Below are 15,374 nucleotides of genomic sequence, written 5' to 3' on the forward strand. Positions count from 1 at the left end.
ATCTATTTTGCTGATCCTCCAATCTACTTCATAGCCAGTAACAAATTATTAATGCTTTGTAATACAGTTTGAGAACTGGCATGGTTAGTCAACCTTCCTTCATATGTTTGGGGTTTTTTTTAAATTGTTTCCCTTGATAGTCTTGATGTTTGTTTTTTTCAAATGAAGTGTGTTGTTATTTTGAGTAGCCCTATAAAATATTTTTAGTTTAATTGGTATAGCATTGATAAGTAAATTAATTTAGGTAGATTTGCCACTTTTGCTATATTGGCTTAGCCTATCCATGAGCAATTATTTTTCAATTGTTTAGATGTAACTTTATTTGTATGAAAAATATTTTGTAATTGTGTTCATATAATACCTGGATTTGTCTTCTCAGGTAGACTTCCAAGTATTTTATATTGTCTATGTTATTTTAAATCGAATCGTCTTTTTATCTCTTTCTGATGTGATTTTTGGTAGTCTACAGAAATACTGATGTTTTATGTGGGTTTATTTACTATATTGCTAAGTAAAATTGGCCAAATGGAAATGAAACTGCAAAAGCTAAATAAAGAAAATAATTCCTTAAAAATTCAAATTGGACAAATGTAAGCTAGTGTCTCTATGAAACAGGAATAAAATAAATATCAAAAGAATGAAAAAAATAGAAAATGTGAAATACTTCATTGGAGGAAAAAAAACTGACTTGGAAAATTGATCAAGAAGAGATAATTTAAGAATTATTGGACTACCTGAAATCCATCTGACCAATTCTGCTTTTAAAAACTTCTTATCTTTAGTGAATTTTTATGCCTCTTTCTCTGTTTGGTCAATTTTAATTTTGAGGAATTATTTTCTTCAGTAAATATTTGTATATCTTTTTCCTTTTTTGTGCTTCATTTAGAAAATTGTTGACTGTTTTCATGATTCTTTTGCATAACTCTCATTTCTTTCCCCATTGATCCCTATTTGCTAATGTAAAAGGGTCCCGTATCAATGCTAAAATATCTATCTTCTCCTTCTGACCAGTTATCTGGTCCCTTCATTCTCTGGGAGTTGAGAGCTCTGGAAGTTTCTGTTGTTGATTCATTTGCCTCCAAGGCCCACAGTGGCTTGTTGTGCAGGACCTGATTCTGGTCTGCACCTAGGCTTAGTGGCATGGGACCTCCCTGTTGCCTTTTGCCAGGACTGGGAATTGGGAGCTTCATGATTTTTTTGGGTATTGGTCTTTGTTGCTTCTTTGATGGGTTGTGGCCTGCTGATGGCTTGTTCCAGTATCTGCATCTCAGTGCATTCCACTCTCAACTTAGCTGAGAAGATATCTTGCTACCTTGATATTTTGCCAATGCAGACATCTCTCATTTATTATTACTTTCTTTTAAGTTACTGCTACAATTTCTTCACTTACAAATAATATAACATTCCAATCAATCTCCCTAGATGATATTCTCTTCAAAGCAAAATTTTTGTCCATGCATAAATACCTCCCAAACGTTATTTGTTTGTATGTGTATATATGTATATGTGTTTGTATATTTATATATATATATACACGTATGTGCACGTGTGTCTATGCATGTGTGTGAGAGAGACAGAGAAAGAGAGAGAGTTCTCACCACCTCTTCCTAGCATTATGATAAAAGAGTTAAGAGATTCTCATCCTTTGATAATTTTTCATGATATTATGAATGCTTTCACATTTCAACAGGAATTTTCTCAGCTTCCATATACTTCTACTACATTTTCCAGATAAAGAAATTAAATGGGCCTGTCACTACATGACATCTTGTCATCTCACTGGAAAGTTAATCTTATTGATATGTAACCTAAATTAGTAGACTCTTACAGTATCTTTTCTCCATAAATGCCAGAAGTCCTTCTTTACATCCAACTTAAATCTTTCCTTTTGAAGATAAATCTGTTTTCTTCTATTTGACCATCTGAAGATGAAGATAGTATCAATACTTTTTAAACTTTCACATGTTTAAAGTAATAACTTCATAATTAAGTGGACTTATTTTCTATTCATGTTATCAATTTGGTCACTCTTTTCTGCAACATTCTTAGTTTTTCTACCTTATTTTGTAATGTGGTAGCTAGTATTACACAACATTCTCTGAAATGGTTTGATTATGTGGAATAATGTGGATGGGTTGCATTTTGCAATTTTTAATATCCTGTTCATTTTAACATCCTTCTCCCAAACTTCTGTCTTACATTCAATTGATGATGAACTATGATTATTAGATTTTTTTACTAACTTATAAAGAGTAGCGGGAAGAAAACAAGCATTTGTTTAGGGCTCAGTGTGTGGCAGGCATTGTGCTAGACATTCTACAAATATTTTCTCATCTGATCCTCACAACAACCATTGGAGGGATACTAGTATTATCACTATTCTACAATTGAAGAAACTGAAGTAGAAAATGTTTAAGTGATTTGCCCAGGATTATACAGATAGTAAATCTGAGGTTAGATTTGAATTCAGGTTTTCCTGACTGCAAACTAAACACTGTACTCTCTGAACCACCTGGAACCTATAATAAGTATAACCTGTAAGACTATAGATTTCTCATAAGGTATTGACATGCATTAAGAGATGGAGTTTCTTCTATGCCATTGAAATCACAGGTCTAATCTAAAACACTTTTTAAATTTTCAACATTCTGAGCCCATATTCATGGTAGTTAAGACAGGTCATTGTTCTTGTTCCCAATGTTGAGATCAGGAAATCAAGATTCAATGAGTTTAAATGAATTGCTCAAGGTCACACAACAGCTCTAGAGCAGCAATCCAAATCTCTGTCCATTAACTTGATGTTCAACCCAATGAGCTATACTGGTTCCAATCAAGTAATTAGTAGGTATTGCATTCCAGGTCAAGAGTGAGGAATGAGGAAATGAAGAAACTGAGAAATACTGAAGTATTAATTATGACTCACACTGTAATTAGTAAAAAGTACAAATGAGGTTTATAGAGAAATATAATTTGAATTTTATTTTAAAACTGCATGTTCATAGATAGAGAAGAGAAAAACAAGGCAGGTTTCTGACCGGGGGTGAAAGGAGTCAATACTTTTCAATAACCAGAATCATAGACCTTACAATTGGAAAGAACCTTAGAGTTCATCAAGTTCAATCTCTTGCATTTACAAATACAGAAATAGAGCCAGGGAAAAGCTTTGTGAAATGGCCCAAGATAACAGTGTCAGAGTCAAACTGATTTCAGTTTGACATTATTTCCATTAAAGTATACTGCCACTCTGATGTTAGTAAAGGGTGGATCAGTACAGACAAAATAGTTAAGAATAGAATGGTATTCAACCTATTAGGTTTTTTAAAAGCCTAATGTGGACCTTGAAATATTTTAATTTGTTTTTGATATTACATGACTTCTATGGCCAATTGATTTTATTTGACTATGCATGTTTTAAAGACTGTGTGGAATAATGGGAAACCTTGGTCAAAATATTCTGGTTTGTGTCTCATTTGCTCTAGTAGAAAAAAAGTCAAATTATGGGCAAATTATTTAATCTTTTTGACCTTCAATTTCAACATTTGTATAATGGAACTTCTCTCAAAGGACTTAAGTTCTATTTTGGGGTATGGGATAAACAGGTACATGCTACATGTAGACAGATAAGTAAATAGAGGAAATTTACAAAGTAAACAAAAATAGTATCAGAGAGAATGTAATCAGCGGGAATAGTTGGGTAAAACCGTTGGAAGTGGCACTTTAGCTACACTTTCAGAGCAATTAAAGATTTTTTTGGGAGGGCAATTGGGGTTAAGTGACTTGCCCAAGGTCACATGGCTAGTTTTTGTGTTAAGTGTCTGAAGCTGGATCCAAACCCAGGTCCTCCTGACTCGAAGGCTGGTGCTCTATTCACTGCGCCACCTAGCTGACCCTTAAATTAAAGATTTTAAGAAGGAATTAGGAAGGAAGCCATTCTAGAAATGGGATGAGTGGGGGTTTTGGTGGCCTGTGTGAATCCATCAGGGTGAGAGAAATGTCAGGCACATCAAACAGATAGCCAGTTTGCCATGGAGAGTGCAAAAAATGTAAATAATATGAAATAGAAAGGAAACATAGGTGGCAGGCAGTTTGTGGACAGTTATAAATGTTAGTTTCAAAATTTAATATTTTATCTTAGAGGAAATAGGGAATCACTAGAAAATTTTTATTAAAAAATTAATAGGGCTAGATATGTAGTTTATGTGGAAAATATTTAAAGGATACATTGGAGAAGAAACATATTGGGAGAAAGGAGATCAGTAAGGGAGGTATTTCAAAAGTCCAAACCAGATGTGATAAGGATCAGAAGTAGGCTGTTGTCTTTATCACTCAGAAGGAACAAATAGAGGGAGGAAGACTGAGATGGTAGAATCAAGAATGTTTGTCAACTTTCATCATAATGAGAGTGAAAGAAAGTAAGAAACAGTGATGACTATATTTTTGAATCTAGGTGACTGGAAGGTGTTATCAGTTACGAACATGGTGGTGACCTTATTAACACTTTCTAACTCTGGAGAGGAAATATGTTTTGGAGGAAACAATTTAAGTTGGAACAACTTAAGTTTAAGATGTCTATGGAAACTTCAAGTAACAGTGTTCATTAAGGAACTGGTGATAACTTTATTGGATTTCTCATGAAATATTGGAGCTAAATATGTAGACTGATATTTATCTGTGTATATAATGACCCAAATCATGGAAACTAAAATCATTAAGGGAGACATAGTGCAGAGGGAATAGGGCAGAAAAAAGCATTAAATGGTATTTAAACATATTGAGTGAAAGCAGAACAATGATATTGCAAAAGCAATGGGGAAAGTGGAGTTGGATAAATTGAAGGAGAACTGAGGGATAGAAGAGTTGTTATCCAAGAGAAGTGGGTGGTCAACAGGGTTAAAAACTTTAGAGAAATCAAGTAGATTGAGGAATATGGGGAGGTCATTGTATTTAGTATCTCGGGTGTAACCTTATCTTTTTGGGGAGTCAAAAAATTTTTTTTGATTTATCTTAGTTAATAACTAGTCTTGCATTATTCCTATTTATTTTCTTTTATAGCTGAAGTTCTTTCTCCTGATTCCCTGAAATACATGCATACAAACATGTATGTGTTTGTGTGTGTGTGTGTTTTCAAGTTCTGAACTACTACTTGCTATTCAATCATTATGGTTATGTCTTACTCTTCATGAATGTATTTGGGGTTTTCTTGGCAAAGATACTGATGTGGTTGGACATTTCCTTCTCTAGATTATTTTACAGATTAGGAAACTGAGGTAAACAAGGTTAAGTGACTAGCCCAGGAACACAAAACTAGTAAATCCCTGGGGTCCATTTTAAACTCATGGAGATGAGTATTCCTGACTATAGGCCTTGTATTCTCTTCACTACACTACTTAGCACCCCTTTTTAAAAATGGAATTTCCCTCTGTTGGTGGCATATGGAGCCTATTGATCTTGACTTTGCCTTCTCTTAGCTATACTTTGGAGGAATTTTAAATTTATTCTCTCATAACTTCCACCCTCCCCCCATAGCATTCATGTTCTTTACTTGTACTTTAATGCTTCTCACATTCTTTCTTTCAATCTCATCTTCAGCCTCTATTAAGCGATGTTTTATAGAGTTACATGAATTAATTCTAGCAATATCTTTTGGGCACAGTCTGTCCAATTTTCCTCATTTTTTCTATTTTTAAAATTTCTAATACTCTGTTCACTTGTCCTCTTTGTAAAGCTTTTTAAAATATATTCCAAAAATTGTCTCCTCCCTATTTTTGTCTTTTGGGAGGCCTAATGTCCACCCTAATTTATGTATTTCTTTTTTATATTTTGTAAACTCTATCTTAAGACATATTTTGCTGTTTCTTACTATTCTATTTTTACAGATCATTTAAAATTTATTCCTTTTTTTGTTATTTATTGTAGTATTTAAAATTCCTTTCCGCTCATGTAAAATACTAATTCACTATTATGATTTTTTGCAGTTTCTTCATTTTTTCCTTTTTTCATTTGTTTTATGGCTTGCTTATCTACAATGTGTCTGTATACTACATTTGAAGATCTGACAAAAGCCTTTGATACTGTCAGTCATACTTAGGAAAAATTATTTCAAAATTTGGTTTTCCAGAGGAGTTATTCAGTATTGTATATCAATTTCATGACAGCATGCTTGTCCAGGTTTTGGACAATGGATAATATTCTCGTGCTTTCAAAATCACCAGTATAGTGAAACAAGGTGTACCCTTGCTCCCATGCTTTTCGGCATGATATTTTCAGTCATATTGTCGAATGCCTTCAATGAGTTTGAATATGGCATCAAGGTCAGCTATAGCACTGATGGTAAAATCTTTAACATGAAAAGTCTACAAACCAAGACTAAAATGGAAGGAGATTTGGTGGGTGACTTTTTGTCCACGGATATTGTTCACTCATTGTGACTTCAGAAAGTGAGATGTAACTAAGTAAAGTTTTGTTCTCTGTAGCTTGTGCTAATTTTGACCTCATAACACCTAGAAAACGCAGGTTTTCCACCAACCAGCACCGCACCATCCATACGTGGAACCATACGTTCCAGCAAATGGAAAAGCTTTGAATTCTGTAGATAAGTTCAATTACCATGACAGTATGCTTTCTAGTAACATGAATATTGATAATAAGGTGGACACGTGTATTGCCAGAGATAGCTCAGTGCTTGGCAGGCTCTAAAAGAAAGCATGGGAGAGAAGAGATATTAGACTGACTACCAAACTGAACATCTATAGGGCCCATTGTGCTGACCTCATTGTTGTATGCCTATGAAACCTGGACAGTACACCAATACCATGCCAGGAATGAATTGTTTCTATTCGAATAGTCTTAGGAAGATTCTGAAGATCACCTGGCAGGATAAGGTACCAGACACTGAGGTCTTTTATTAAATTAAACTGCCAAGCCTGCAAACTCTTCTACGGAGAGCTCAATTCAGATGGGATGGCCAGGTTGTTGAAATGCCAAATGTGTGGAGAACTTATATAGGGCAAGCATTCACACGGTAGTCAGCAAAAGTGATAAAAGGACACTCCTAAGGTCATAAGGATTTTGCAATTGATTGTGTGACATGGGAGATACTGGCACAGGGCCACCCAGCCCTCATCAGCAAAAGTGCAATGCTCTATTAACAAAGCAGAATTGAAGTAGCTCAAAAGAAACATGAAATGCACAAATTTAGAGAATCCCCCCCCCCAAACATTCACATGGAATATTTGTGCTTGACCTGTGATAAAACATTCCAAGCTCATATTGATCTGATCAGTGACAATCAGATACACTGTGACTTGACCCTCATATAATGATGTCATTTTGATCTTCTTCAAGAACAAAGGACAACAACCAACCAACCATTTATAATGGGGTTGGACATATTCTCAATATTTCCCTTTCAGATTCTTGGTCTGCCTTCCTTGTCTAATGTTATTGATAGCTTTATTTGAAGCTCTGATAATATCTCTATCCTTACCCATTACTTTCCATTCATTTTCTCCTGTCTTGTACTTAGGAACTGGGCAATTTACCTGACATTATTGAGGTTTGGGTTGATGCAGGGCACATGGAAATTTCATGAGGAAAGAACCACAATTATTTTAATATTTCTCCTTCTTTTGATTTGGACATTCTTTCACACAACTGAATTTATATGGCTGAATCTCTCCCCAATTTATAGCAGGTTATTTTCTCAAAGAATAAGTTAAATTATATTAGTTAAGATTGCCAATACTTTTTTCCCCATAGCTACTGGAAGAAATTTTGGAAGAAATGTGCTCAAAATTTGTAGACTTCTCAGGAGCAGAAGAAGACTGCCTTGTCCTTACTTTCTTTTACCATGGAGACCTGATAGTACACATTTTGAAAGTCCCAAATGGAAAAGAAAAGCTATGGAACATACTGCGTCTAGAATATATCAAATTTGTTTTATAGTGACTTTTTTTATGAGACTGCATTCTTTTTGTGGCTACTTTCCCTAACATTCTGACCATTCTTTCTCAGTCTATTTTGCTTGTTTCTCATTGAGGCCATGCCCATTAACAATCAGGTCTATTCTTGTTCATATTTTCTCTTGTCCTTTCATACAGTCTCCCTTGGTGATTTGATCAGCCCCCATGGCTTCATTATAAATACTATACAGAAGGTTCATAGATCTTTATGAATATCTCTCCTGAACTTTAATACCTCTGCTGAGCTCCAGTCTTGCACTATAAATATCTTTTGTATATTACATGTCAAACTTAAAATGCCCAAAACAGAACTAATTTTCTTTCTTTCAAATCTTACCTTTTCCCATTTTTCCTGTTATTTTCAAGGTACTACAATTCTCTCAGTCAATCAAACTCCAACTTCAGTGTTTTATTTAAAGCTTACTTTGTACTTATCCCACAGAACCAGTCTTTTGCCAAGTCTTATTTCTACCTTATTTTCTACCTTATCTTCATCCCTTTCTTTACACTGAAAAAGTGACCTTTCTTGTGCAGGCTCTCATCTTCATGTCTAGGCTATCACAGTGAAGGATTTTCAGGGAACACCAGTACTTCTGGTTTCAGGGCTGTTTCATCAACATTTGATGTTAATATAACACACCCAACTATGACCTGTAGCTCCAAGAAGTTGCAGCATGCTCTGTGGCTACCTATCAGTAAATCATTTTGGCAGATGGGCTAAATCAGGTTGAAAGTAACCAAGGGGTCTCAAAATTGTTGGTGAGTTAGGGAAGTGTCTACCCCAAGCATATGAAAACTTTCCCCAGAAGAATGGGGAACTGAGAGCAATTTGTTCCAATGTCCATGAAGGGGGCTGAAAGAGGCACTATTGAGAGCTTAGAGCTTGATTGGACATTGAAGACATAGAGGTCATTTACTTTATACTAAGCTATAGACAGTCATCTTGATTTTTATTGACACTGGACTTTGATGACTCTGAAAGAGAAAGTAAGGCTGATGACTTTATACATCTCTGTCTTACTGAAATCCAATATATGCAGAAATAACAAGACACCACACATGCCAATTTACCATTCTTACCTTCTTCAAAATCCTGTGGTGACAGGCAAATGACTAAGCATCAGGTGTGGACACACTGGCAGCTGTAGACACAACCCTGCACACAGGTAACCCAGGAAAAGGATCCATCTTCTCACTGGACTGAAGCAGTAGTGGGATTTGTCAGCCCCCTGAATGTCTGAGCACCTATTTAAAGGACTTTAGTGGTCATGAAGAAGGGACTAGCAAAGATACTCTTAAAATCATCTGCTTCACCAAAACCTGGCCTGTCACAGCAGTCAGGGATTCCACCATGTGATCAAAACACACACACACATACACAAACTTTGCAAAGACATGATCCATTAGAACATGGAATGTGTTCACCCTTATGAGCAACATGAAATCCAGTAGATCTGAAGGACAAATAGCTCTTGTTGTGAGAGAATTTAGCAGGCACCACAACCAAATAGTAGCCCTGCATGAAACAAGGTTAGCAAATGAATTCCAGTTTACCAAAGTAAGAGCTAGATACACATTTTTTTTTTTCCTGGAGGGGCCCACTGTGATAGGGAGTGCATTGATTTTGCAATCAATACTTAAGTAGCCAACAACTTGTATGACTGCCAAAAGGAATGAATAACAGACTCATGACAATGCAATTGCCACTTGCATGAAAGTGCCACACTCATCAGTGCATTTGCTAGGGGTAGCTAGGTTGTGCAGTAGATAGAGCACTGGCCCTGTAGTAAGGAGGTCCTGAGTTAAAATCCAGCCTTAGACACTCGACACTTACTAACAGTGTGACCCTGGGCAACTCCCTTAACTCCAATTGCCTTGCAAAAAAAAAAAATCACTGCATATTTTCCCACCATGGCAAGCCCTGAAAACTTTATGAAGGCCTGGAGACTCTTATCGTCAATGTGCCAAAGGGTGTCAAGCTTAAAATTCATGGTGAGTTTAACTCCAGACTACCAGAAATGTCAGAGTCCTTGTGAGGAATGTAGTTGGAAACAACAACAGAAACAGTCACTTGCTCCTGAAGACTTGTGCATCTTGTGACTTTCTCATCACCAACATTTTCTTCACAAACAACAACACAACCCCCCAAAACAATCAAACAAACCTTCACAAATGCAACCTTGAAGCAACCATTGGCATTTAGTATACTAAGTCATTGTAAGGAGAAGAGATAGACAGAATGTGAGAGTGACAAAGGCAATCTGTGGTACAGATTGTTGAACCAATGATGGACTTTATCCTCTTTAAGCTAAATATTTGCATTCAATAAAAATGGTGGCCCTCAGTCAAGATAACTATCAGAAAATTAATATCAAGAGATGAGAGAACTTCCCCATGGTTGAGCAATTTGTTGCTGACTTGGAGGAAAAACTAAGCCAAGCAAGGTTGGCAACAGTGGAGCATAAAGGGAGTAGGGAACTTTCAGACCTTTGGTGTGGAGCACAGCACTTATTCATCTGGTCCAGAACATTCAGAAACATTAAGATTGTTTTGACAAAAATGATAGGGAAATTCAAAAGTTGCTAAAGGAAAAATGAGAACTCCACAGGGTTTATCAATAGGATAATTTGTCCATCACTAAGAAGGCATCATTTAATGCCATCTAAAGTAAAGTCTAAGTGAAGCTTAGAGAAATCCAGTATTCTGGGCTTAGTAAGAAGGCAGATGCAATTCTGTTTTATGCTGAGAGAAACAATTTAAAGCAATTTTGTAATTCCTTGAAGGTTATTTATGGGCCAAAAACTTATGATACATCTCAGATACTGGGTGCTGATGGATCCACCTTGATTAGTGATAAGAACATGAAGCTGGGGAGATGGGCTGAATGCTTCCATAGTGTTCTCAAGACTGTCATCAATCAATGTTGAAGCCATTGACTACATATCTCAGATTGAAGTCAATACCCCTCTAGTCACACTTCCAACTGGAGAAGAGGTTTTGAATGTAATTAGTCTTCTTTTGTGTTCCAAAGTGCCTGGTACTGATTTTTTTTTCTAGTTGAGATTTGGTAGGAACGGGGTCCACTGCTCATACAAAAGCTGATGGAAATTTGGGGGTTATTGGGAAAAAGCAGGTTAGCCTCAGGAATTTAATGATATCTACATTGTCCATCTGTATAAAGGAAAGAGAAATAAGCTGTTCTATGACAATTGTGGTATGTGTGGAGTCTCTCCTTTAGTGATTGCCAGAAATATACTTAACAGAGCCATCCTTAAGAGGCTCATCCTTCACCTGGAAGACGGTCATGTACTGGAAAGTCACTGTGGCCTCAGAAAGAGTTGAGGATTGATCCAGCTAGAGTTTGCTGCTCAACAACTACAGGGAAAATGCTAGGGGCAAAACAGAGATCTGTATTCAATATTTGTCAATCTGACCAATGTCTTTGATACTGTCACTTGTGAGGGCTTATGGAAAATTAAGGCAAAATTTGGTTGGCTGGAGAATTTCATCAGTATTGTATGTCTTTAATGATAGCATGTTTTCATGGGTTCTGGATAATGGACAACAGTTTTGCCCTTTCCAAGTCACCAGTGGAGGAAAACAGGGCTGTGTGCTTGCTTCTATGTCTTTAGCATGGTATTTTCAGCACTGTTGTTAGTGCTGTTAGTTAATTTCATTCTTGAACAATAATGAAAATGATCTTAAAGGCAGCTATCCTGCTGATGGTACATCATTTAACTTGAAAAAAAAAACTGCAAACCAAGACTAAATTGGAAGGAGATTTGGTGGGTGACTTTTTGTCCACAGATGATTGTGCTCTCAATGTAGCCTCTGAGGTTGGGATGCAATAAAATATGGATCAATTTTCTGTAGGTTGTGCTAATGTTGGCCTGATAATTAACACCAAGAAAACACAAGGACTCCACCAGGTAGCACCACATGATCCATACATGAAATAATTGGCTACAATAAGTAGAGAAATTTTGATAAGTTCATTTACCTCTGCAGTATATTTTCCAGGGAAGTTCACATAAATGATGAGGTTGACAAACACATTGCCAGAGCTGGTTCAGTTTTGGGGAGGCTCCAAAAGGAAAGTGAGGGAAAGAAGAGCCATTAGACTCCCTACCGAACTGAAGGTCTACAGAGACACTGTGAAACCTGGAGAGTCTTCCAGAAGCATGCCAAGAAATTGAATCACTTCCATTTGAATTGTCTTAGGAAGATTCTGAAGTTCACCTGTCAGAATAAGTTTCTGGACACTGAGCTCCTTTCTTGAGCTAACCTGCCAAGCATTCAAATTCTACCACAGGGAACACAACTCCAAAAGGTCGAGCACATCGTTTGAATGCCAAATAATGTTTGCCTAAAAAACTTTTTTGGAGAACTCAAAGAAAGCAAGTACTGGCATGGAACTCAGAAGAAGTGATACATGGATGTTTCATGGTCTCTCTGAAGAACTTTGCAATTGTGAGACATGGGAGATACTGACACAGGACTGTGCAATATTGCATGTCTAAAATAAAGCAGGCACTTTACTCTGTGCGCGAAGCAGAATTGTAATAGCTCAAAAGAAATGTGAGATACATAAATTTAGAAAAGTGTATGTTCAATGTACATTCCTATTTGTCTGATCTGCCATATTTGGACACATTGTACCACAGCACAGTGATGACATTTTGATGCTCTTTAAGAATGAAAATGAACAACCAACTCACCAATATTTCTCATCCCATTCCAGTTCATGTTCCACTTCACTGCAAAAAAAAAAAATGAGTTTTCTAAGTTTCAGGTTTAACTATATCACCTCCATAGTCAATAAGCTCCAGGGGATCCCTAGTTACTTCCATACTCAAGTATAAATAACCATTTGGTATTTGAAATCCATTATAATTTCCCCCCCCTTCCTACATTCCCAGTATTCTTATATGTTAACCTCCTCCATATACTCTAAGATTTAGTGATACTGATTTCCTTACTCTTCCTAGAAGAAGTCACGTTATCTCTTGCATCTGTCCTCTAAGCTTGTAATGACCTTCCTTTTCCCCATTGCTTTCTGGATCTCTTCAAGATGTATGAAGTACCACTTTAAGTATGAGGCACTCCGTTAACTCCTCAACTGCTACTGTCTTCGCTTTGAAATTATTTCTTGTGAACTGTATATTTCTTGTTTTCACACATTTCTTTGTATGCTGCTTCCTCCATTAAAATACAAATTCCATGACAGCAAAAACTATGATTTTACTTTTCTTTGTGTTTCCCAGTACCTGGACCATTGCCTCATATATAGCAAAACTTTATTAATTTTTTTTAAGCAATTGGGGTTAAGTACCTTGCTCAAGGTTATATGGCCAGTTATGTCTGGGTGTGGTGCTAAGTATCTGAACCTGGATTTGATCCGCAGGTCATCCCGACACTGGAGCCAGTGCTCTTACTGACTGAGCCACCGGGCTGCCCCTTTTTTAAAACTTTTTTTTAGCTTTTTGGAAAGCATTTGGGGTGAAGTGACTTGCCCAAGGTCACACGGGAGTATTTTGTGTTTAGTGTCTGAGGCCAGATTTGAAATCAGGTCCTCCTAACTCCAGGGATGGTGCTTGTAATAGTAATGTAATTTAAAGATCCCCCTGTATTGGCTTGGTTTTTTGTTTGATTGTGTTAAAACTCAGATGTGAATCCCACTTGTGGGATGGACTTGTTGACGTGAAAAGAGAGGGCTGAACTGGGAGGAGCTGGTGACAAAAATTTAGAGAGACACAAGAAAAGAGAGAGGCAGAAGAACTTTTTGGAAGCAGCATCTGGGAGGCAGAGAGAGATGGAGAGGATTGCTGAGGGCTGATTTAAATTGCCAAGGACTTTTGAGAGCTGCCACCCTGAGCTGCCAAGGACTGAGGAGACATGGCTGTGTGATAGTAATGGCAATTAAAGATTCCCCTGTATTGGCTTGGTTTTCAAATTGATTGCATTAAAACCCAGAGTTTGTTAATCCCACCTGTGGGATGGGCTTGTTGATGTGAAAAGAAAGTCCTGAACTGGGAGGAGCTGGTGATGTAGATTTGGAGAGACACTAGAGAGAGGCGGAAGATTTTTCTTTTTGGAAGCAGCACCTCGTGGAGAGAGAGAGACTAAGAGAATTGCTGGTGGCCGCTTTGAATTGCCCTGGACTTTTGAGACCTGCCCCCTGAGCTGCCAAGGACTGAGGAGACATGGCTGTTTTGCTGGTACTTTGTCTGTCTGTTTTGATGTTGTTTTGCCAGATTTGTCCACTGGTGAAAGACTGTCCTTTTGTTGAAGAAGTCCTGGAACCTGGCTGTTCGCTAAGAAGGCCTGCGACTGTCCTGCAGACAGAGAGTGAATACTGTCCACTGGTGAGGGACAGTACTGTTGTTGCAGGGGTCTGGAGACTGTCCTGCAGACAGAGTGAATACTGTCCACTGGTGAGGGACAGTGCTGTTGTTGCAGGGGTCTGGGAGCCTTTCTGTTGGTTCAGAAGCCCTGAAGAAGGATTTTCTTGTTGTATGTTTACAGAAATCCTGGGAGAGGGCTTTGCTAATGTGTTCAGGGGTTCTAGGGCTGTTCTACAGACAGAGGATAAATTCATGAAGGGACTGGCAATGTATCTTATGGCCTTGCTAAGCCTTGTCTCTCCAGGAACTAAGATTGCTGAGAACTTGCCTGTGTCAAGATGAAGAAAAGACCTCCATTTGGGTATTAAGTGCTGTGTTTAAACTTGATGTAACTCTGGGGTAGATTCAATTGTGATCCAGGGGGTGGGGAACTTTTGACCTTATTGTGCTGTGATTGACAAATGAAGGTACTTTACCTATGTTTGGAAACTAATCTCTATTTGAGAAGAGGGGTTTTGTGGTGGACTTAATTAAGGTATAGCCTAGGGGTGGAGAAGTATTTAAAACAGAGACTTTGTGATTGATTGAATGATTGGAAGGTCCTGGGGTGGGGTAGTACTTGGAGATTATTTAATCACGCTTAGTAAATGCTGTACTTTGAATGATGTCATGTTTTGATCTTCTCTGTTCTGGGTTTGTTACTGAATAAAATAGAGAGCACCTATGCTGGTATTTTGAACCTGGGAAGTTGCCTTTCTTTTGGCATTGCATTACATTACAGGCTGTTATGCTGGTAGTTTGTCTGTCTGTTTTGATGTTGTTTTGCCAGATTTGTCCACTGGTGAAAGACAGTACTGTTGTTGCAGAAGTTTTGGAACCTTGCTGTTGGTTCAGAGCTCCTGAGACTGTTCTGCAGACAGAGAGTAAATTCTGTCCACTGGTGAAGGACAGTGCTGTTGTTGCAGAGGTCTTGGAACCTTGCTGTTTGTTCAGAAGCCCTGAAGAAGGATTTTCTTGTTGTATGTTTACAGAAATCCTGTAAGAGGGTTTTGCTAATGTTTTCAGGGGT

At 37.4% G+C, this 15,374-nt stretch overlaps 1 long non-coding RNA gene across 1 annotated transcript in view; it reads left to right on the forward strand.

Annotated features, from left to right (window-relative positions):
* Nucleotides 1-15,044, forward strand: part of LOC138155491 (uncharacterized) — a 158,957-nt gene extending 143,913 nt beyond the window's left edge. Inside the window, exon 2 of the long non-coding RNA XR_011166846.1 lies at nucleotides 14,309-15,044. This is a non-coding gene — a long non-coding RNA (uncharacterized lncRNA). The remainder of the gene's footprint in view (nucleotides 1-14,308) is intronic.
* The last annotated feature ends 330 nt before the right edge of the window (nucleotides 15,045-15,374 follow it).

The sequence above is a fragment of the Petaurus breviceps genome, unplaced genomic scaffold (genome assembly GCF_028583685.1).
Source record: "Petaurus breviceps papuanus isolate PSGF00001 unplaced genomic scaffold, PetGlider_PUasm1.0 91133, whole genome shotgun sequence".
Classification (NCBI taxonomy): Eukaryota; Metazoa; Chordata; class Mammalia; order Diprotodontia; family Petauridae; genus Petaurus; species Petaurus breviceps.